General features: G+C 42.4%; 1 protein-coding gene and 1 pseudogene across 1 annotated transcript in view; both read left to right on the forward strand.

Annotated features, from left to right (window-relative positions):
* Positions 1-25,080, forward strand: part of THSD7B (thrombospondin type 1 domain containing 7B) — a 1,279,053-nt gene that overhangs the window by 133,142 nt on the left and 1,120,831 nt on the right. The gene's annotated exons all lie outside the window — the stretch shown is intronic.
* Positions 1,134-24,178, forward strand: LOC129472177 (structural maintenance of chromosomes protein 4-like; annotated as a pseudogene).

Here is a 25,080-nt window from a genome sequence, read left to right on the forward strand (position 1 = left end):
TGAATGAATGAATGTTGAACCTGACTTCATTACTGTTCAGTTCCACTGGAGGGAGGAGAGGGGCAGACACAGTGGTTCTTCAGGAGACATGCTATGTGGATATTCTTGTCAAGGTTTATTTCTCAAGGCTGGAATCAGTGTCAACATGATATTGTTTTTTTTTTCCCCTTTGATTTGCATTTCAGGAGTAAGTTCCTGCTGAGCAATTCTAAAAGAATGGTTAAGAGGAATTTTGGGCCAGAGACTTGAAGAGGAGAGTTTTCTTAGCCTTTGGAGTCATGGCAAGCTGTCCCTTGTGATTTCTGAATATTTGGAAAAGAGTCCTATAAGAAAAATTGAAGTAAAGGATTGGGCCCTGTGTGGCTGATAGCCTCACCATTCTCCCCAAGCTGATTGTCTCCACCCCTCCTCTGAGCTGTTTCCAGAGGACTGACTCATCCAAGATGTTTTGCAAATTCTTCTTGATTGATAGGTTGAAGCAGCACCCCATCTTCTCAGCATCTCTGTAAGGCCAGCTCTGCATGCAACAAATTGCTTCATTCCTTCAAAATTTTGAAAGTTTCACCTCACGAATTCTTGAATAAAACGTCTTCAGCCGAGTGAAGAATAACAGCAGAAATATCAACTGGCCTGTTGTCAAGGAAAGAGGGCTGGGTTTGGGGTCTCCAAGGATGCATGCTCCAAATGTCAAAGTTTAGGTCTCTGGCCCAATCATCCTAATATCTGTGAGCACTAGCCTACTCAGGCAGTTGCACTATGTTTTTTTGTTTTGTTTTTGTTTTTGTTTTGCCTTGGTGGGACAGTAATTCCCCAGCTGGCAGCTTTATGTGATTAGAAGTGGAGAGGCAGGAGGACTTGCCCCTTATTACTCCTCTGGTGTTTGGGTAAAATGACGTCTCTCCTCCCTCCTCACTGTGCTTCTCCTTGCATTGCTTCAGGGTGCGGGCCTGTGGGTTTCCTTACCTTGATGGCCACTAGGATTGATGGTGCCCTGGGCTGTCTGGTTGGCCATCGGGAGCAAACTCTAGTGTAAAAGGTACCCGTGCGTGGGGGCATGTACTTGTTCACCTTCTGGATTTGTGTAGATGGGGTCCTTAATGGAGAATACACAATGTTATTGTGGGACAGTGATGATGACGGTGCCTCTAGGTGAGGTGTTAGGAACCAAAGTACCAGATAACCACAGTGAGCAGTTGCTAGACTGTAGATTCCAGTGGGATGGGAGAAGGAAAGGAGGCTGCCTAGAGTTGCTGTAGGAGATCTGTAAGGAAACATTATAGGTCAAATCAACACTATGCTAGACATATGTGTATAAGTCATATAAAATCCTAGCATCCAGAATAACAGGGATAGGAATTTCAGGACTTGGCAGTCTCTTTTGAAAATGCCGAAGGGTAGATGTGGGGTGGGTGGCAAGCATATCTGGTCGGAAAATCTTGCTCTTTGCTCTCTGTAAATTCCCATAGGCTTTCTCTGACACTTTGCCTGGAGATGATCTCTCTCCACCAGCCTCTGCTGACCGGCTTATTATTGTGTGCATCAACTCAGCCTCTTTCACTTCTTTGGACTGAGTCAGCTCCGCTGCCTGCTGCTTAGTCCTGACTAGGAATTTGCCAGAAGAGAGCACAGGCCTGGACCAGTAGGTTAGAGTCCTTGCTCTCTGGAGGGGCCATGGTTTGGGGATGTCAGAGAGAAGGAGGAAAGATTGAACTCCCTATAATTTAAAACATTTTCTTTTATCCCTGATACATGCTTGGCTGTATCTCAAGTGTCTGTAGAGTACTGTTATGATTTACATAATATAAAGCTATTTAGAGGGTCACTGAATTTATAGAAACTTTTCATCATTTACATTTTTCTAATCAATAGGTATTAGAAGGACAAGTACTATCAAGTAGGAGTGTGTGAAATTTTTGGGTATTATTATAACAGTTTTCTTACTGTTAAAGGAGGTGGGGAATCTATAGGTTGAAAGCTGCCACTTTTATTTTTTTGGAATAACTTTCTGAAGTGTTTCTTGTGCTTTTAAAAATGTTTTGAACTTTAGCTTTTTTTTCTGACTTAGTGAAACCAATTTGAGGGTAAATTATCTCACTCTGTGGTATACTTGTAACATGAGAGGAGTGATTAATCAAAATAATATCCCTAATGAAATAGTGGCTGTAGGAATGATTGTCAATGGCCACCAGAAACACTGGGTGAAAGTTCATGTGAGAGACTTTTAATGAGTGGACTAGGCTGGCATCATCTGAACCCATCACTGATTATCTCTAAAAGTTAGACAATCAGACATTCTATGCCTTCTGATGTGATTCAATAGGAAGTCACAGCATTATCTCCGTCATCTTGTGAGTAAAAATACTGAGCCTAGATATAATTAAGTTTCTAGATCCAACTACCAGTTATATGGGATGCAGAGGAAAGGGGAGCATATTGGATGGCACCCCAAGGATGCATTCAGCCACTGGATAAATGACTATTCAAATAATAAAGGGCATGGGGAAGAATGGGAGAGAAAACCATTTTGGATAAATAGAGACTTAAAAGGCTAACAAAACAAATGCTATGTGTGGACTTTGTTTGGATCCTGATTTGAACCAATTAACTATAAAAATAAATTTTTGAGATGATAATGGAAGATTAAGGCAAGTTATTAGATGATAGTAAGAAGTTTCTATTAATTTTATTAGATAACAATATTGTAGTGATATTAAAAAGAAAAAAGTTCCAATTACTTAAGATACTTACTGATATAGGTAAAATAATAAGAGTTCTAGGATTGGCTTTGAAATACAATAACAAAAAAGGTGGTGTAGAAATGAAATAAAAATAGCAGGACTGACGGGCATGGTGGCTTACACTTGTAATGCCAGCATTTTGGGGAAGCAAGGCGGGCAGATCACTTGAGGTCAGGAGTTCGAGACCAGCCTGGCCAACATAGTGAAATCCCGTCTCTACTAAAAATACAAAAATTAGCCGGGCGTTGTGGTGGGCACCTGTAATCTCAGCTACTCGAGAGGCTGAGGCAGGAGAATCACTTGAGCCTAGGAGGCAGAGGTTGTAGTGAATAGACATTATGGCACTGTACTCCAGTCTGGGCGAAAGGGTGAGACTCAGTCAAAGAAAAACAAAATAGCAGGATTGTCCATAATTATTGCAGCTGGGGATAAGCACCTGAGGGTTCATATTCTATTTTTTCTATTTTGTATGTTGTTTGAAAACCTGCATAACACATGCTTAAAGTCTAATTGAAACAAGTTCTAGTTTTTATTTATAGGTCTCAGAGAAATGAAGCAGAGGACGTACGTTATAGAATTGGCTATGCCTCTTATCAATGCTTTTATTTTTCTTTCTTAAGAATATGTTTTAAAGGTGTCTATAAGATTAGAAGATGAGAATGCTGTAGACACAGGCTTTGGCTATCTCAGGTGAGGGGAGCAAGGGTCCTGAGAAGATGGTGGTAATGGTTGGTCAGATGGCCAAGTGCAGGAGGGCCAGTGCTAATTTAACCGAGGATTTTTGGGGGCATGTTTCTTTCTAATATATTTCCCTTTTCTGCTAAACTTGAGGCTGGGCACTATGTCTCAGTTATTGACCTATCCTTAGTCATTTCCAGAGTGTTAGTGAAAATTTTAGGCACTTAATGCAATATCAACTTGATAAATAATTAAATTTTAATGAATTGGCATCAACTTTTTGTATGAGTGATGTAGTTAAGGCTTTAACAAATGGTTAATGCAGTGAGTAGGCTGTTCTAAACAAATCCTTAGTCTTGAAGAGCAAATGGCCACTATTAGGTGTAGAGAACATTATGCCAGATAAATATGTCATCTTCATTACGGTTAGGCACGGGGCTGTTTTTAGATGGAGTCACTGTACCTGCTTTTCAGCCTCATGAATTCCCATTATGATCTCCCTGGTTATAACAAACACACATAATGCTAAAGATACTACTTTCTTAGGGACAGCGTTACAGCATGGAGACACAAGATTACTTGTAAACGAGGAGACAAAAGGAGCTTCAATAAAATTACTTCCTATCAAGTGTAATAAACCTGTACAATAAGTTATTAAGTACCTTTAAGGCAGCTCACATTAATGATCCATCGAGACAACTAAATGAGATTTTAAGTAAAATAGAAAAAGAGAATACAGATGAATGTAAAGAAAAGAGGAGAATGGAAAATGAAGAAAACAAAGAGAAGCAGGTATGATGGAAATTGCCCTGCCATCCTGAAGCAATGGTGAAGCAAATCTAATGAGTTTCTCTGCTTTCAGTTTTAAAAATAAGATACATTTCTCAAATATGAAATGTGGTCCATTATCTGTCAATGGTATTCTGAGTTGTCTTCAGGCAGCAAATATATGCCATAAAATAAACTGCAAACTCACCACTCCTCCTTTTGAGGCGTGGCACAGATTTAGCCTGTTTGGAAAATTGGTTATTGATGACAGTTTTTATAGTCTAACTAGAGAAATTCATTGACGGATGTGATGTGATGTGATGTGTGTGTGTGTGTGTGTGTGTGTGTGTTACAGTTCATAGGTTTTATGATGAACACTTAACATCTCTGAAACCAAGATGTGTGTATCAGGGTCTAATTAGTAGCATTTTTTTCTTGATGAGTTACAAAATTGTGTAGAATATTATAATCAGCTATGTCTTATATTGTAAATTTGATCTTGATGAATTATAAAATTGTGTAGAATATTATAATCAGCCACATCTTAAATTGTACATTTGATTTATTTGAGGGGGGAGAAGGAAGAGTGTAGAAGAAATGGAAGAAAATGTGATGTCCTATGTAATGGCATAATTTAGAAAAACCTTTTAAAAACTTTAATTCCTACTTTTTGTTTGTATGACTATTGAGGGATAAAAGTCCCGTTTGCTTATATTCCTTAGAGGGACCCTTGAAAACTGTTCAATTCTTCCTTTGGAATGGTCCTTCACTTTTTTCTCTTACCTTTTGTCTGCTTCTTGTATACTTGTAATTTTGGCTTGCCAAGCTTCACATTCACAACTTTCCAAAAGGTGCTTATGACTTAGATCAACAATTGATTTGAGAAGAATTAGCTGTGACAAGATATAAAGACAGCACCCAGGTCTCTACCATAAGGTGGAACACAGATGCCCCTTAATATCTTCATGAATACCACTTCTGCTACACCCAAACATGCTTATGTGTGGCCTACAAGCTGTGCTTCTGCTTCCATTTCTCACAACTGATTGCTGGTTTTCTGGGTACTTGCTCATGCTAGATGCCACACAGCTACAAAGTTCAGTTCCGCAGCTATGAGAAAAAGGGGCCTTGGCTCTGCCCCACAGAAGTGAATAGCTTTTAACCCTTTAGAGCAATTCCTTTTGTTCCTTTGCAGCTGTAGGTCTTGTAGATTTCCACTGAGAGCCAGAGACATTAACCATCGTGGGCTCGGTTGGCAAGTCATCAGTCACACAGAGAGGAAGTGAAGCTGGAAACCCCAATGCCTGGCACCCTCAGGTCAGGAGGCTCGAATGTCGATTTGTGATGTAGGCCCAGGTTTTGTGAGACAATGAGTCTCGGATGAACAGGTGATAGACCATAGCAGGGACGGGCTCAGCAATGTGGAACTGCCAGAGGGTCTGGGGGAGAGGCTAAAGGCATCTGTTTGGATACTGGTTGCTGAAAATCAGATGAATTTGGACAATAGATGAAAGAAAGCCCTATCAGTCTCTGGCTGTATCTATCACCCAAACAACTGGCAAAAATTCAGTGAAAAATATTCATTGAGGCAGTTGAACAAAATCAGTGTCTGTAAGGCTTAAGAGTTCTGGGCATACACTCACTGCAGGCAGTGGATGCTTTCTAAAGCATCTAGTTTAGAAATCTAGTGATGTTCACTTGTGTTCTATGCAAATGTCCTTTATACATCCATATAGTTACTGTTTCATTAGACCTAATCATTCCTCTCCAGAAACCAAACAAAATGTCACCTCCCCCTTGGAGAGATTTAGTCATTGACAGAAACATAATTTCACTTACCCAGCAAGAGAAATGTTGACACTGACAAGAAGATAGTACCTTTTACCTTCAAAACTGTTTTATAGGAAACCATTTAAGCTAAAATAGCTTTTTCTTTCATTTTCTCCATTTTATCAGCAATGATTACCCCCTTTGCTGTTCCAGTGGCCCTGCCATGTCAACCCACGCCCACAGTGCCTGAGACTGATCTGATTGATCTCTGGTTTAAAATGAAGATTAAACACATATGGGCCAGGTCTTAGGGTTGGGGCACCTGAGAGGATCTTGGGCAAAGGTTTAGTATCCTGGCAAGGTTAGCTTTGTAGCTGTAAAGGGATGTTGATGTGAGGGAAACATGAAAGCTCAGTGCACTGACAGCCCCCATGCTGGGCCTGCCTCTGTATCAACACTGCGTTGAACAAAGTCATTGCAAGGAAAAGAGCTGTCCCAGGTCCTGAAAAAGGACTCACAGGAGAGCAGGAGAAAGCCAAGGAGAGTAGCAACAAAGCGGGCCATATGTCTGTGTCTCCATCTAGAGGCAGATGATACCTTTGTGGTTAGGAGTGCACCTTGGGAGTCCTGTTGCCTATCTTTAAATCCCAGTGCACCACACCACACTTCCTGGGCTCTGGGAACATTGGTGAGCCTCTAAATCTCTTTGAGCATTATCTGTAAAATGAGGATAATAACGATTCCTACTTCACCCGGGGCTTTGATGATAATGCACGTACATCATTTAGCTCAGTTCCTGTCACATAGTTAGTGCTCAATAAATGTTACACTAGCTTTTTATTCCTTCATCAATCATATTGGCCTTTCTCATCAGTCCGTGAACTCTCCTGGAACGAGAATTCTATCTTATTCATCATTTTACTCTCACATCTTCCTTCACCTCTTTGCAACCTTAGAACAGCCTCGAGGCAGTCTCTCTCCTTGCTTGCATAACATGGCTCTCTCCTGGTTCATCTCAGACCTCACTGGCTATTCCTTCCCGGTTTTCTTTGCTGCATTTTTCCTCCACTAGATCTCTAAATGTCAGCTTTTTCCTTGGACTTCTCCTCCCCCTTTACTCTCCAAACTCTAAAATAGATATTTTCTGAGCTGAAATCTTCTCTGGATCCCAGACTCACATAGCCTAATTTTTACTAGACATCTCTGCTCAGAGGTCTCAGAGCAAGTTGGATTTCAGAAACTATGGGTTCAAAATAAAAATTATTGTTTCCTTTTCTTCCCTTATCAAATCATCTAAGTATCTGGCTCCACTATCCATCTAATTTCTGAAGCAGAAACCTAGTAGTCTGCTTTTTGTTCTCTCCCCATTAGCAAGTCCTTGTCGTTCAGTCTCCAAGGACCTCAGAGCCAGCAACTTCCCTCCACCTCTCTGCCACCACTCGAATCCAGGCTGTCTTCATCTCTCTCTTGGAATGTGCAGGAGCTCTCTAACTGTTCTTTCTGTCTCTACCCATGACTTCTGACAGTCCGCTTTCCATGTGCAGACAGAGAAGTCTTTTAAGATAACAATCGAATTACATCCTCACCTTGATGAAATTCATCATGATTTTCCATTGCATATAGCATAATGCCCAGGGTCCCCAAAAGGGCCTACAAAGGCCCACAGGCTCTGGCCCTGCCCCTGCCCCTGCCCCTGCCCCTGCCTATTTCTCAAGCATCCTGGCACTTGCTTCTTCCCCTCACTCCCCATTCTCCAGTCTCATGAGCCTTCTTTACACTGGTTTCATGTCTGGAATCTTTTCATGGTTGTTCCTGCTGCTTGGGAGCCTTTTCTCCCAGCTGCCATGGCTGCTCTTCTGGCTCTCCAGATCTTGTTTTGAACGTTGTCTTCTAGTGCGGCCCACCCTTCTCCTAGTGTGCTCTGTTCCAGCCTCCTGTTGATTGCCTTCACAGCACGTTCCACAATTTGCAATTTGTAATTCTTTTATTTAATTGCCTTATGTCTCTTTCTTTCACTGAGACACACTGAGGTATCCCTAGTGCCTAGCATAATGCCTAGCACATAGTAGGACTCCACAAATCCTTGGCAATTGAGTGACTCCAACAAAGTGCTTTGGAGAGGTGCTTTGAATGAATGAGCGAAGTTAGTGATATCTAAAAGTGTGTGGTTCTTTTTGGGTGATTGCATTGTTATCAAGAGAGAAAGTGTCAAGCCTGAGGGGGGGCACATGGTTTAAAGGAAAGGCTGGAGGCTTTGAGGGGGGTATAACTTGAGTCTGCCTCTTATTAGCTGTGTGAACTTGGGAGTGTTTCTTCACCACTCCCAGCTTTAATTTTCTTATCTGTAAAATGGAGATTAAACGTGTATGTCAGAGAGCATCATGAGTATTAAATGAGATAATGTATGTAAATCCTCTGGCACAGAGCTGGCACACGGAGGTACTTGATACCTGGGCATTTCATTCCTTCTACCAAATAAAAACTCCATGGAGTTGCAGGCATCAGTGAGCTGGGAAGAAAGGTACTTTTGGAGGACAGAGGCTTTCTGTGTGCCAGCTCTCTCCCAAGCTTCATCCTCTGCTCTTGCCCCCAAATCACATTGCATCAGGAATGTCAGATAAGTACAGGAAGCACATTTTGCCAGCAGTGAAGATTGCCAGTCATTGTAGGACACATGGGCCAGTTAATTGCCCTTGTTTATCCTTCCTTGAAGTTGCAAATTTCAAATGTAAAGTTCTCAGATCCTTCAGTTTGGAATATGAGTGTATTTTAGGGTGAAGCCCAGTGTTATTCTTTTCCCCATTTTTTCCAGCTACGTTTTACAATACCCTCCTGACTCCCACCTCCATTATTTGAAAAGCCTGCTCAGATGAATGTGAGGAGGACTCTAAGAGCTCCTAACCATATTTCACTAAGTGGCTCTATCCGCTGTTGTTTCCATGTCTCCTTTTAAAGATGTTCCCTTTGTCCAAAAATCTGCTTCTTGCTCTTCACCCTGTTCCTTGTGCAGGTAGAGAGAGTTTTATCTTATTCTCTGTGCATCAAGGCCACATTGAACAAAGTCATTGCAAGGAGAAGAGCTGTCCCAAGTCCTGAAAAAGGACACACTTTCATGGGATCTTAGCTGCTCCCTCTGACTTGACTTCTGGATTCCTGCCTTTCCTTTTCTCATCTGCTTCCTGTCCTGTGCCTACCATCTTTCTTGCTCTTTGTCCCTCTATTCGTCTCTAGTCCGTTATCCACACTGTCTCTCCTTTTATGGTTCATTGTATAATCTTTCTGCTCTATGGTCCTCTTTGATTGATAGTTGGTGTGGATGCTTGGGTGCCCCATGCCACATCCCTGGGTCTACCTGTGATTTCAGCTGCAGATGTAAAAGATGCTTTTAGACCCTCCTTGCTCTCTCTGCTTCTAGGCCTCAGGGCCTTCTCCAATGCCCAAGCAAGTAGCTCACCTCCAGCAAGTGCAGCCTGAAAGTGCAGGGGAGTTATCAGTCCAGGGATTACTCTCAACCAGTGGGAGATTAGAGCAGTGATCCTGGGTCTTCGTAACTAATTAGATTTTTCATTGAGGGAGATGGAGGAGTCTGAGATTGCCAGGTTGTTGCGGCTAAGGAGACCAGCAGAGTTACAGGGATGGTGCAAACTGTCAAAATAGAGGGTACAGGAGAGACATCAGGTAGAGATGAATGACCTCAGGGCAGGGATCATATTTTATCTCTGTATTCCCAATACCTAGCATAGTGCCAGCATTTGTGTTCACAAAAGGTTTGCTGAAAGGGCAAACCCATTTCTTCATGTGCTATCCCTTTCATGAAAGCTGTTCTGTTGATATTGGGAAGCCAGGTGTGGCTACCCATGTACCTTAACACTGTCCTCAAGATAGTGATAGATTTTTTCTCTTTCAGTATTTGTTCTGTTGTTGCACAGAACATCAGCATCAGATTCATAAAACTGCTATTTGCTTGTCATTTGTCAGGCCACTTTGGAAGTCATTTGCTTTGGGGAAGATTAATCTTCTGGAATATCAGTATTGCATGGTATTTCAATAAGCATCCTAAGTGGCTCAGCACATGTAAATTGTTTAGCACTTATATATCACTTATATTCTCCAGGAGCTCAACATTAGTTAATTCTCATGATACTTAAGAGATAAGTGTCATTTCAAGTCATGATTTGTATATGTTTCAAGTTTACAAGTGTTCTCCACTGCTTTTTTTTTTTTCAGTAGCTGTTTCATTTTCTATCATGAGGACTTCTATTTAATTTTGTTGACTGCTTTCTTTGTGGACTTGGAACATATAAAGACTTTTGTTTAACAAAATGTGCAACAGCTGAAAGAGACCTACAGGGTCCTTTGTCCACGTTCCTCGGAATTAGAGGTTTGTAAAGGAGATACAGCAGCAAGGGATAAACAAGGACATTGCTTCATGAATGGCAGAGTTGTCCTGAGTTCTAGCTGTTTCTACCCTTGAGAGGTTATCCAGGAGGCTTCACAAAAACACCTACCACCAAACCTTCCCACCACCATTCCAGCCCCTCAAGTGGCGAGAGTGTGAGCATTAGTTTGGGAATGGGTGCCAGCATGCTGCCCTGGAAGATGCCTGAGTGAGTAATGGTGTGCACACCAAGGAGCAGGACACCCTGATGGGGCATGTTTCTCTGGTGACAGCCACAGGGACCCTTCATTGCCCTTTGAGGGTCTGTATACTGAAAGGCCAGGAGGCAGCTGGATGCTGCCAGAGAAGGCTGTACACCACCCAGGAAGAGGCATAACAGCAGGCAGCACCAACACTAGATCAACCCAGATGTAGAACAGGGAGGGCTATTCCCCCTGCTGGGTTTGGTCATGGCTATCGCTGGCATGGACCCTTCTGGCATGGGGACCAGAACAGATGTGGACTCCTACCATGGGAGCTGAGCAGACAGATACTGCCCCCACCCTAATACCCTGATCTTATGAAAGAATCCCCTTGGACCTGCTTGCCTTTCAGGGATAGGAAAGTTTGAGGGGTGAACCCTGAATTTAAGTGACTACCGCCAAAGAAAGTCTTAAATTAGAAAGGACCAAGTTACCTCATACTGAAGGGTTAAAAGTTTTCCACTGTCAGCAGAAATGAAGGCTCAAGAGCTAAGCTGAGATTGGTGATAGATAAAGTTTTAAAAATCAGTTTTGCAAGTTTTATAGACTCTCATGACTGTCAAACATTCTATCACTTATTTTATTATCTCATTCAGCAAATGAGGAAATTGAGGCTTAGAGGTATTGAATCACTCACGCAAAGACACTTGACTAATAAATGGTGGCAGTGTTTTCAAAGCCAAGTCTAGCCTTTGCTCTCAACCCTTACCCAAATGGATTATATATGCTTCTTAAGCTTTTCCACCAAATGCATACCCCTCCCTCAGCTGGGAGCTGAGAAGGGAGGGTGGGCTGGGTAGAGGTTACATTGGACACTGCACGGAACTTGGAATTTCTTTGAGTGTTTTTTTTTTTTTCAAAAATCATGTTTGATATGAGGAAATCATGCATTTTGTATTCTGCTACATATTATGTATTTTCTCTACTTTTAAAATGTTTTAAAGTATGTAACATTTAGATAAATGAGCCATTTTAATCTTTGGGCACCCACCATCCCTCAGCAAACCTGGCAAACCCTCCAGGGCACACACATCCCAATATGAGAGCCAGTGGGTGGTACAAGTCTTGGGGACATAAAATGCATTTATTTGTTTTTTGTTTGTTTGTTTGTTAAAGAACTAAAGCAAAATAGAAAACATTTTTACTACTGTATGAGGAAACAAGGAAATAAAGCACACACACATGTGTGTATGTGTGTGTGTGTGTGACAGAGAGAGAGGTGGGGTGGAGAGAGAGATTGACTGGCCCAGCAGGGTGCTAATGAAACCTGAGGCTATTGGCATTATGCCCATGGGCCTGTGGGACTGATTAACTTTGTAGATTAGAGCAGAGACAGATATTTTTTGATCATGTGGCTCATCTATGACCATAGACCCCTCTCCTGGCCACATGTGTGGAGGGAGCAGGCCTTTGGCTTGGCTTGGCTTGGTGAGAGCTATTGTCCTCAAGACAAGAAGAGCCAGAGAATGGATCCTTCAGTGGCTGTGGACCCCAGCTCTGTTTGCAAATGTGTTCTGGGTTCTAGGAACCTCTCTCACTGCTTTTCTATGTGTCTAGGATTACATTTATAGTCACCAAGCAACCTTCTGATTCCTTATTTGTTTTCTAGAAGGGAGTATCCTTGGCATTGGTCACAAATATTCCCATTGTTGTAAAGATTATACTTCTTCACCTGTGAGTTGGTAAATTAGCATCCTGGTGTGGCAACCCATCTCTTGTTAATTTTCTTAGCAAACTTCTGTTCTCAGAGCTAGAGCACACTTGGGTGAACAGAAGAAGACAGGTTTTACATCTGCAAAACTGAGGTGCAGCCCTTGGGACCTATATTAGGACACAGTCTGAGGCTGGATCTGAGCAGCCAATAGCCCATCTCAGCTGCTCCCTTCTGTGCTGTCTCTTCTGCCAGGGACCAATCTTATGTTTAGGGATTGTGAATGCACTTACAAGTGTTCAATCTCTTTAGTAAGTAGAAGAATGCAGATAGGAAAATGACATGGCATTCTTTACTTAGCAAATTGGCAAAATCATAATAATACCCAGAGTTGGGAAGCATAGCAAAAACTGCTCTTTCAAACTGCTAGTGAGAGAGTAAATTGGTACACTTTCACTTTTTCTCAAAATAGTAAAAAGATTTTAAAATGCCCATGCCTTTTGATTCACCAATCCTATGTCCAGGACTGAGTCCTAAGGAAATAGATGACAAGAATTGCTTGTAACAGTGAAAAAATTGTGCCTACCCTACTGTACCTGCCTTCCAGTAAGGGAGTGGTGAAGTAGATCATGGTTTATATACATAATGGAATGTGTCACACCACTAATGTAATCTTGTTGCAGCACATTCACAGACATGGACAGATGCCTCCTGATCCTGTTGAGTAAAAACATACTGAATGACATAAATATGGTATCATTTCATTCTTAATATTTGAGAATGTGTATGGGTATATGTATATGTCCATATATGCACGCTTATATATATGTGCCCATGCCCATCAACAATGGCTATCTGGTGAGCAGTGGGATGGTGACTGCTTCCAACAGAAAGCCCACTGGTCCCTTACCCTTGTGACATCAGAATACCCTTGGTGTTATTGCACTTAGACTTCCTAAGTCTGACCACCATCCCTGTGTTAATGATCTCCTGTTTCTGGACATTTAGACCTTGGTAGTCTTTTGGTTGCTCCTCTCAACTGCTACCTGCTCTGTGTTCCTGGCTCTTCCACCTCTGTCCTACAGAATCCCATTTCTCCCCCACCAACTCCAGCCAAGCCCCTCATGCCTCTGGGGTGTAATTCTTCAGTAGTCCATCAATGCTGTCCTTCATTTTCTGGCTGTTGTTCTTTGCCAAGCCTAGCGTCTTTGGGACTCAACTTCTTTGCCCCTTCCTGGCCCATGTGCTCAGTTTGCTGCTGTAGCTCCTGCAGCACCCACAGAGAGGCTATATCTTCTGTTTGGCTTCTGCTCATCCCTGATGTGTTTCTTCTCTCTCCCAATTTTATCTCCACTGCCCCCATGCCTTTGCCTGCTCACATGGCAGGGCCTGTCACTCATTCCTGGAGAACATCCAGGGCAGTGGGGTTGAGTGACAGTGAGCTCGCCTTCCATGTGGGAGGACTGGCCAAGATCCAGGCAGCTTTGCTGATGACACTGCCCTGCCATTCTTTATTAAGCAGGACTTGTGCCTGGCGTGGATGACATTGTCTTTCCACAGAGAACTAGGCTTAACATGTGCATGGAAAATGGCCTCAATGGTGGCTAGAACAGTGGGATTTAGAAAAAAGAAAGTTACAGAACCAACAATAATTCAATGCTGTACTTTGATGTCAGTATCTAAACTCTCTCATTTAGGATCTCTGTAGTTTGTCCATACAGCCCTGAGATATTATTGGAAAGAAGGTGCCAGAATCACTGATCCTCTTATGTAGGTATACCTGAGTTTTAATGCTGATTCTATTACATATTATCTGAAAATCATGGGCAAGTGGCTTAGCCTTTATGGTCTTCATTTTCTTCACTTGATGAAAGGAGGCTTACTACTAATAATAATGACAATGGCTATTTATTGTGTATTTACTATAAGCCAACTACCATGCAAAACCCTTAAATTTAATCCTCCTAAAAATGATATGGTAGATACTATTAATTTCCATTTTATAGGTTGGGAAAAGGAAATTTTAAGGATGTTATATATTCAAATTCACGCTGTTTATAAGGCATGGAGCCAGTAATTGAACCCAATCAGCCAAGTATGACCCTATGCTTGAAGTCCACATTATTTACTTCTCCCAATGAACCGGCGTAGGTGAAGCACCTCCTTCAATGCCTCTCACATACTAAATGCTCAAAACTGCCCCTCCTGGGGGCATCCTGGGTCAATCTTTGGAGTCAGGGGTTCTTTTTTTCATGGACATTTCAGGACTTTACAACTAAAACCAGGAAGCAGGCTGGCTGCCCGTCTCATATCTGAGGCTCTAGGCTGAATCTTTCATTCCCTTTGTGACAGTGAAGAATGAAACTCTAATTTATGATCTCCCACTCTGTTTATGGAGCCTGTGTTCCTATACCTCATCAATCATTGTCACTTTGAATTTTGCAGTGTCTTACAAAATCAACCTATGTTGATCCACCCATTGGTTTAAAGCTTCTGCAATGAAGATCTGTGTCTATCTTGTCTATCTGAAATGGACTTTATACCACATAGAATCTCCAACAACAAACCCTCAATAACAGCAATGAGGACAACAATCACATCAGCCACCACCACCATGATTAATGTTATCCCACATCCCACCTGTATTAGTCTGTTTTTACCCTGTTATAAAGAACTTACCAAAACTGGGTAATTTATAGGGAAACGAGGTTTAATTGACTCACAGTTCCATATGGCAGGGGAGGCCTCAGGAAACTTACAATCATGGCAGAAGGTGAAGGGGAAGCAAGGCATGTCTTACATGGCAGCAGGAGAGAGAGTACGAAGTGGGAAGTGCCACACTCTTGCAAACAATCAGATCTCATGAGAATTCACTATCACAAGAACAGCAAAGGGGAAGTCTGCCCCCATGATTCAATCACATCCCACCAGGCCCCTCCTCCAACACATGGGGATTATAATTTGAGATGAGATTTGGGTGAAGACACAGCCAAACCCTATCACCATCACACTGGGTACCCACTGTTTCATGTGCTATGTGCTGAGCTCAGAGGTCTCAAACTAGAATTCCTGCTGGGCTAGGCAGGAGCATAAATGAAGAGTCAGGCAAGGTGGGCTACAGTGAGCCACAGCCTGTGGCCTCACCAAGGAGGAGGCTGTTACTTAGCTTTGGCTGAATGTTGCCATGCTAGACTGCAATCTCAGTTTTGTCAGATCTTTACATTTCTTAAAAGAAATTGTAAATATGGATTTTTATGTGAGATTTCCCAATGTAAAAATGTTGGCAAAGAGTTCACATTAAAAAAAAATCCTTATCTGTGGGATGCATACCATTTTCTTTTACAGCCTGTCATCTAGCTCTTGTAGGCCACTGAGTGAACATCACAGCATAAGCCATGATCATGGATAGTGGATATAATCAAGGGTTTTATGTCCTAGAGGTCTCTAAAGGGCTATTGCAAGGCCACTGCCACTTTAGTGGGCAGCCTAGGACTCCAAAGGGGACGTCAATGTAACTATACTAATTGCAGTGGCTTGCACGCCAATCCCAGGCTCCCATCCTGGCTTCCACATTTTTGTTTCCTTGGCCTTAACACTCTTTGCTCTCTACTTGGCCTGGTCTCCTACCAGCTGACCACAAGTTTGGCCTGGTTCTCCTTTTGGCTCTGGCGCCCTCCATCTCCTTCTTTAAAAGGAACTGAGCTGCCCACCGACACTGAAGGTCTGCTAGAGGTGAAGCTTTCCTCACCTAGGCTTCTCTCTTGATACCTGTGCTGTTCCTCCTACAGGGCCAAATTTCCATCTATTCCATTGGGAGTCTTGGAAGTAGAAGCCAACACGTAGATCCTAGCCATGTAGTATAGTCTCTATGAGTTTCTGTCATCCTGAAAAATTCATATGTTGGGGTCCTAACCCCCCAGTACCTCAAAATATAACTGTGTTTGAATATAGACTCATTAAAGAGGTGATTACATTAAAATGAGGTTATTAGGGTGGCTCCTAATACAATGTGACTGGTGTTCTTATAAGAGGAAGAGATTAGGACATAGATACACACAGAAGAAAGAGCATTTGAGGATACAGGGAGAAGGTGGCCATTTGCAGACAAGGAGGGAGGCCTCAGAAGGAACCAATCCTAAGGACAGCTTGATTCCAGATTTCTAGCTTCCAGAACCCTGAGGAAAGTTCTACTGGTACTTTATTATGGCAGCCCTAGCAAACTAATGCAGACCCTGAGCAAACATCTCAGCCTAGTGTTTCTTGGTTCCCCATGGTCATCACTACATGCAGCCTGACCTCACCATCACAGTGACCCATATCACGCACTTAACCATTTGGTTTAGAATGGGAGTGTGGGCACAGATAACTCCTGGTTTGTTTGGGGTCCTACCCTGGGACTGAGGTGAACACAGAGGGATTGTTAGATATTAGAGACATGCATAACTGGGGAGAGTTTATGACAGTGGAGTTAAAGGGAGAATCCAAGCTTAGTCAAGAGGGGAGGCAAGGTTATGTTCTGATGGAAAAGTCTCACCAGAAACCTGTGGGGTCAGGGGAGGTTTAGACTCTGGTTCACGGATAGGTTGGAGTAGGTGGTTTAGGATCAAAGCAGTGAATAATGAGACGATATTAGAGCCCTATTTTTGTATCAACTTAAAGGGCCTGGGCAAGGCCAACTTAAATCTCTGGTCTGTGAGCCTTGATTATATCATCTTGGTTGATTTTCTGTCAGATGAAACCTGTGTATTGAAGTGTCCAGTATGAAGAACATTTGTAGCTTCTCAACATCTTCCCACATCTTCATCTTGTTATTTTGCATTGAATCTGAAACTCTTACACATATCGACCAGCACTGAAGTAAGCAAAGCAAAAACATATTAGTTGATACTTGTGAAATTCATATTTTCCAGGAAAAGAAAAAAACCACTGTGACATATTATTTTAACATCTGAGAATTTCCAACAAATAAAGGCCACTCTTCTTCCTGGAAAAACTACGGAAGTCACTAAAGGCTGCTTATGGCCACGTGGCACAATTAGCAGACCATGGCTCCTTGGCTTTGCCAAGCTTGGCAGAAGTGGTGTCCTGTGACATGTGAGGTCTGCCCTGCTGTGCATCTTCCCCATTGATCTTGTCTTGGCTCCAAGAACTGGAGAAACTGGGGGGGATGGAATCTCAGCCTTACAGAGCCTGCAAGTGTCAGGCTTGCATTTCCAGCAGCTGACAATTCTTGTTTTTGACAAGTTAAACAGTCTTCTTGGTGTATTGGTGGTTCACTGCAAATCATTAATGCAAGTTTGTTTGGAATAGAAAGTTCACGACATTGATTTGCTGAAATGAGGTAAGAGAAATGCCAGATCGTCAGATGGGTGAGTCTCTTTAGGGCCAGCAAAAATGCTGACCCTGGGCTCAAGAAAGGGAGAACACTGAACTATGCTAAGTGGGACCTTTTCTTCCCCCCCTCAAAGGCAATCAGCAGCAGCTGAATCTGGACCAGCACACTGCTTCACTGAGACCTCAATTATTCATTCCTCCAACATTTATTGGCCACCTACTATGTGGCAGGGACTATTCTAGATGCTGGGGATATAGCAATGAATGATTAACATGGTCATTTTTCTTGTGGCTCTTTCATTCTGTTTGTGGGAAGGCAATGGACACGTGATATATACCATAAAGAACATTAAATAGGTTAATGAGATAGAGAAGGTGGTGGAAGGCTGTCTTAGGGCTGGTTGGGAAAGGACATTCATTCCAAGGAGGTGACATTGAAGCTGAGACCTGAATCAAGAGGAAGAAGCAGCCCAGGAAGATCTAGAAAAAGAGCAACTAGTGCCAAAGGAAGAGCAGCACAAATACCCTGAAACTTGCCCTGGTTGTGTTTGGGGGAAGAGCTGTGTGCCTGGAACAATGTGAGCAAAGGATGGAGTGGAAGGAGCTGAGGTCAGCAGCAAGTCTGCTCAGGTGGCAACTTATGGGCAAAGTAAGAAATTTAGATTTTATTCTAATTGTCTCTTTCAACCAATATCAATAAGGCACTGGGTTTAGAAAAGCAATGTTAATCATAACCTCATGGAGCCAGATGAATGTCCTTGTTGGTCACATGTCCCAGGTGTACATCAGGTTCACACTAGAGAGTGGCCAAATCAGTGTGCACACCCAGGCCTGTCTGCCTCCAGTGTGTGCCTTCCCAGCCCCTCTCTGACTTCCTTCCTACCTGATACTGAAGACAGGGGTTGTGTATTACAGGGAACATGGTTCTGGAGGCACAATGTGGCACCCACTACCTGTGACCACATAACACTCTGAGACTCAGCATCTTCACCACACAAAAAGGCCTCAGGTGAGCATAAAGCTCTCATCTGGGCATTACATGGGAGGAAAGATTTTATAGCCCAAAGGTAACAGGATGTATTAGTTAGGATTCTCTAGAGAAACAGAACCAATAGGGTATATCTATATCTATATCTATATCTATATATCTATAACTATCTATAGACTGTGTCTCCACTCAAATCTCTTCTCAAATTGTAATCCCCATGTTTTGGAAGAGGGGCCTGGTGGGGTGTGATTGAATCATGGGGGCAGACTTCCCCTTTGCTGTTCTTGTGATAGTGAGTTCTCATGAGATCTGATTGTTTGCAAAAGTGTGGCACTTCCCACTTTGTGCTCTCTCTCCTGCTGCCATGTAAGCCATGCCTTGCTTCCCCTTCACCTCCAGCCATGATTGTAAGTTTTTATATGGAGATTCATTATAGGAGCTGGCTCACATGTTTATGGAGGCCAAGAAGTCCCATGATCTGTCATCTGCAAGCTGGAGAACCAGAAAAGTCAGTGATGTAATTCAGTGTGGGTCCAAACGCCTGGGGACCAGGAGCCACTGGTGTGATTTCCATTCTGAGACTAAAGGCCCCAAACCCAGGAGATCTGACATCTGAAGCAGGAGAAGATGGGTGTCCCAGCTCAAGAAGGGAGAGGGAGGGCTCACTTTTCTTCTGATTTTTTTTTCCTATGTGAGCCCCCTAAGTGGATTAGATGACAGCTGCCCACATTGGTGGGCACACAATCTTCCCACATTGGGTAGATCTTTTTCACTCAGTCTATGAATTCAAGCACTATACTCTTCCAGAAATACCCTCACAGACACACCCAGATGTGTTGCATCAGCCATGTGGGTATCCCTTAGCCCAGTCAAGTTGACACATAAAATTTACACCACAGTGGCTTTCATTATAGTTCCAAAATAACTGAAGTGCATTTTATGAGGAATAGTAAATCTTACCTATTTTCACTGGGGACAGAATAAGACAATAGGTTCTTTTTAAGCAGAAGTTCTTGACTGATGTCCATACACCTCTCAGGGATCCACAAAGGCAATCGTTGGGTACATAAGCTATTTTCCACATTTCAAAAATGTCTAATGGAGCCACTTCAGCAGATTGGCAGAATCTATCTACTAAAGCTGAATATGCATGTATCCCAGGGCCCAGCAATTCCTCTACTAGGTATGGATACTAGATACAGAAATTCTTACATATATTCCCCAAGAGATATGAACCAAAATGTTCAAAGTAGTGCACTTGGAAATAGACAACACAGGGAAATTACCCAAATGCCCATCAACAGTAGAACTGATAAATGTAGTATATTTATATAGCAGAGTATGAACTAAGCACTGCTGAGAATGAATGATCTTTAACTGTGTGTAACATGGATCTTAGCTGATGGTGAGTGCAAGTAGCTAGACACAAAGAATATATACTGTAAGAATAATTTACACAAAGTCCCAAGACCAGGAAACCTACAATATACTGTTGGAAATCAGGATGGGTTTATCCCTGTGGGAGCATGGTGTTTAGTGACTGACAGGGAAGTTGAGGGTGCTGGTAATCCAAGGTGCTGATGATGGTCTGTTTCTTGATCTGGGTGCTGGTTATGTGGGTATGTTTGGTTTGTGAGGATGAATTGAGCAATACATTTTTTGGTATGTGTGCTTTCTGTAGTATATTATGTAATACTTCAACTAAAGTTTTAAAAATATGGAAAATTTAAAAATGGGAATTATACTATGGCTATTGGCGATTTTTACTGCAAATGCAGTTAAATGTAACTATTCATAATTTATGATGGGAGAGGAAATTAATTGTTGCTGGAAAAACTGTTTGTAATGCTTTTAAAATGTGGGCTCAACCCAGGGCAGAGAATTATGAAAAATGTCCCTGGGGAACGCACTTGTAAAAAGTTTCAGGGCCAGTAGGCTAAACTTTTAAAACAAATTGTCTCCCTTGTAGTGTGTGTGTTACCAAGGGTTTCCAGAGACATTTTGTGGCATTTTCATGAAAGATATTAGAGAATGTTATCATTCCAGGATGACTTAGATTTAGACCTTACAAGACACAGGGAGGTGAGTTAATGCTTGCTTCCCACAGACATTTTTAGATTGGCTTATTATGAGTTTCCTGTTCAGTGAAAATGAGGTGAGAGGCCCTAGTTAACCTGGCCTTTTCCCCTTTGCCCCATCCAGAGAACTGCAGGTGGCTAGCTGTGTTTTCCAAGGCTCAGATACAGCCTCCAGTCAATAAATAAACAAGACCTTGGGAAAGAGGAAGAATGGTTTGCTTGATTGAAAGTGAGTTTGTCATGTGTATCAATAAGACAAAGTGCTTATGGTCTTCTAGTACTAGGCTTTACTCTCCTCTTGGCAACCAGACAACCTTCCACCATCTGCTAGCCACTTTTTGCCACCATCTTCCAGTCACCAGCCAATCCAGTCTCCTACCTGCTGTGTGCCTCTGTCGGGGGAGTCAGGGAGTCCTCATCACTAATCTAATTCATCTCGATTTTTACAGAAACTTTGCCAGAGCAGAGTTTGCTGCAGTTGGTGGCAAGGAAGTGAGAAACTGCTACCACTTATTACCTTGCTCCATTAAATTAGTTCATGAATTAGTTCAGACAATGACTTCAATCTGTGTGCCTGGAGGGGCTGAGGGTCAGCTGTCTCGCCTGGAAGGACTTGGAAACCCACATTCTAGACAGCAGGTGGAAGGGCCAGCAGCTAGAAGAAAGCTGTCTTCAGCAGGAGTTGTGTGACAGTGAGAATAGCTCATCAAGAGCCATGGCCTTGGACCCCAAGACTCAGCCAGAGGTGCAAGGTGGAGGGGATGCCCTACCCAGCAGCCATTCTCATTCTTCCTCTTGAGTGTCCACTTCTCCTCTTGGCCCAGGTGGTAAATCTGGATTAATTTAAGCCAAACTTAAGAGTCCAGTTCTTCTTGCCGATGACTGATTTAAGGAGGAGAATTTATCCCAAATCTAGCCAAGTAGAAGAGAGGGGAAATATACTTGGGGGTGTCTGGTAAATGTCTCTTCTTCTTTGTCATGCCTTCATGTGACTTCTGAAATGCTTGCAGCCATGCTATAACTAAGAAGGAGCCAGGCCTGGAGATAAGCCCATGTGTTTAGGTTGCTGAGGGGATGGTAAGGGCCTGGATCCCTCAGGCCACTAGAGAGCCTTTGAAGTAAGTAATACCAGACTGGATTTCCATTATGGGAGCTAATACATTTTCTTTATCATTTAAGCTGTTTATATTTGATATTTGGTTACTTGCAGCCTAAACCTCCCTAATTAATCTGACGCTTCATCCCAACTTTTTCCCATCTGCATACGTATATTGTCAATTTCCAGCTAGAAAATCTTACTTGGATATATCCTGTAAGGCATTATTTTTCAGCCTAAAACATTTAAAATTTAACTACTTGTTTTTTCCTCAAATATACCTCTCAAATTTTTACTAGAAATAATTAGAAATCTTTGACTTACCCTACTTTCAATCAGTTAATGCACCCTACACATACACACAATTATACAATTTTAACAAGCATACAAAAATTTAAATCTTTTATGAATGCTCTCTGTATGGCAGGCCTTGTGCTAGGAGCTTTTATGTAGATTTATATAGACTATTGCAAATTCTTAAAACAATAGGGCAGAATAGATAATTTTATCTCCATTATGTATCTTAGGAAAGTAAAGCTAGAGCTGTTAGGTAACTTGCCCAAAGTCACACAGCTTGTCTTGGCTGAAAGGACACTGGAACGTAGTACAGACATTCCCCCTTTGGGTGTTCCTCTTGTCTGGCCACCTCTTCCTGCAGACCTGTCTTTCATCTATATTTCTGTTTCCTGTCCCACTATCGCTTTTCAGGTTTATTCCTAAGTGTTTGGTGCCTGGACTATTGCAGTAGAAAAACCTTCTGGACTCTCTTGCCCTCAAACCTTAGCTGCACATTACTGCTGTACTGACTTCCCCAAGATTCGGCTCATTCCACTTTCCCACGTTAACATCTTCAGTGATTTATCATCATCTGTATAGCAGCAGTAACAGTGACAGGCAGGTAATATAAATATGTGAAGTCTATTGAAGACACTAGGCTCTAAACTGCTTATGTGGGGACCAAATGCCTCTTGAAACACTGGGCACTTTAAGTAATAAAGCATAAGTTGGCTACTAGTTTATAACCAAGTGCCCTGAAGACAAAATTCATTATTTTTCTCACAGCATTCAAGGTTATCTAAAACTGAATCCCAAACTAATATCTCCCTCTTATCTCTTAGTCACCACCTCTCTGAAGCCTCTCATTTAGATACAAGGCTGAGTCCCTCCATTCTCTAGATGGACTCGACTGCTGTGCTCTTTCTCATGCCTTTGTCCCAGGTATTTTGTCCATTCATTCCTACCTACTCCTTGATGGTCACAACCCAGCTCCAGTCCCTCTTCCTTGACAAAGCAATCCTGGGATCTCATAGAAGAGACTGTCAGGTGTGCAAGAGGCCTGCAAAGCCTGCAGGCCAGGCTCCTAGATGATTCTTGCTGGGCATTTGCTTGGCCTGAGTTTGAACACTTAGGTCACTACTCCCTAAGACAGCTTCTGCCACTACTGGGCTTCACTGGCTGTTCAAAGACCTGCTGTCAGTTAAGCCAAATGTTATTACCCTAATGTCTACCTTTTGAGGTCAGGTGTGACAAGCCTACTTTTTCCTTTAAAATATTGAAAGAGCAATTGTATGTCTTCCTTCTGTACAGAATCCTCCATATTCAAAGCTCTCTCAAAGAGATAGTTTTAGACAGACATATGAAGAGCTTCAGAAACAAATTAATAAATTTATGGCAGGTTTTTATGTGGTACTGAATACATTAAAGGAGAATTACCAAATGCTTGCTTTGGGAGGGGATGCCAAACTGGAGCTTGTAGGCAGCTTGGGTCCTTTCTCTGAAGGAATCATGTTCACTGTTTGACTACCTATGAAAAGTTGGAAGAACATCTTCAGGCTTTCAGGAGAGAAAATGCTTAGTTCATTGGCTATTTATTTATTTCTTATTTTTCTTTGAGACAGAGTCTCGCTCTGTGGCCCAGGCTGGAGTGCAATGGCACAATCTTGGCTCACTGCAACCTCTGCCTCCTGGGTTCAAGCAATTCTCCTGCCTCAGCCTCCTGAGTAGCTGGGATTACAGGCACCTACCATGCCTTGCTAATTTTTGTGTTTTTGGTAGAGACGGGTTTCACTGTGTTGGCCGGTCTGGTCTCAACCTCCCGACCTCAAGTGATCCACCCACCTCGGCCTCCCAGAGTGCTGGGATTACAGGCATGAGCCACCATCCCCAGCCCTGGCTTTAGTATTAGCTCTGCCCCTCTACAAACCCACTCCCTTTTACTTCAGGGACAAGGTTGATGCAGCCATTGATTTTAAAAATGTGTCCATTGTTGCATTTTATAAATATGAACAAGCAAATAACCAGTTCATAATAATTTCTCTTTGAAATATTAATATGTTTTAGATTTCAGATAGACTTACTGGAATTTACAAGATCTACAATATAACAAAAAGTGTTGCAGTAAACCCAAAAGAAATTGCATCTAAAGGACTTTGTTGAACTTGTTTATTCTTCCAATTGAATTGGCATAGATTTGGTGTATTGTATTACTGATTTTCTATTTGTAAAGGATTATGAGTTATATAGAATACGTATTTTTAAACTGGGAAGAAACCCTCTAAATCTCTCTCATATCTTGCCTGTATTCTACAAGAGGATCAGATGCAGTGTTTGACTGTCTAAATGCATTCCAAAGCCCTCTAAGGAAGCATTTGGCTTTGAGCAATGAACAGGTGATCAGACCACAGGGGACAAAAGTGAAGAGAAACACAAAAGTGGTATGAATTCACCATGCAGGAGCCATCCTTTGAAAAGCCTTCCCTGCACAGTGATAATGTGTGTGTGTGCTTGCACACACCTGTGTATGTGTATGAGGTGTTGGTATGGGGTGGTGTTGGGAACTTGAGAGTAGGGTAGAGATTTTTCTGAAACTTCTGTCTGAGGGAACTGGAAAACTGTTCTCCTGATAGCATATTTAATTTAAATTTGTTCGGAATCAGCCACAGTGAATTTTGGTATATTCATCCATCCCTCTACTGAATTTCCACAGCATTAATCGTCTGTGGCACTTCCTTGGCAGTAACCTCCCTCCTCCTTGTGATGCTGTGAGCTGTGTGTCATTGCAGGCCACCTCACTGGGCTTCCCATGGCTGTCTATCAGCTGCCCAGGTAGAAGCCAAACCCCTCAGAGGGAGGGGCTATGGTCCTGGCCCAAGTTTCCCTCATAAATCTTCACAGAGCGACAGCAGAGCATAGGTGTCCATAAGCATTTGTTGTCAGACCCACAGAGAACAGAAAGAACCCTAAATACAATGGAAGAATTTCCAGGTGGGCTCCTCAAGTTAAATCAGGCTATTACCAATGTCATCACATCTCAGGGTTTAGGGGCTTTAAAGACCATC

Source organism: Symphalangus syndactylus, chromosome 22 (genome assembly GCF_028878055.3).
Source record: "Symphalangus syndactylus isolate Jambi chromosome 22, NHGRI_mSymSyn1-v2.1_pri, whole genome shotgun sequence".
In the NCBI taxonomy this organism is placed as follows: domain Eukaryota; kingdom Metazoa; phylum Chordata; class Mammalia; order Primates; family Hylobatidae; genus Symphalangus; species Symphalangus syndactylus.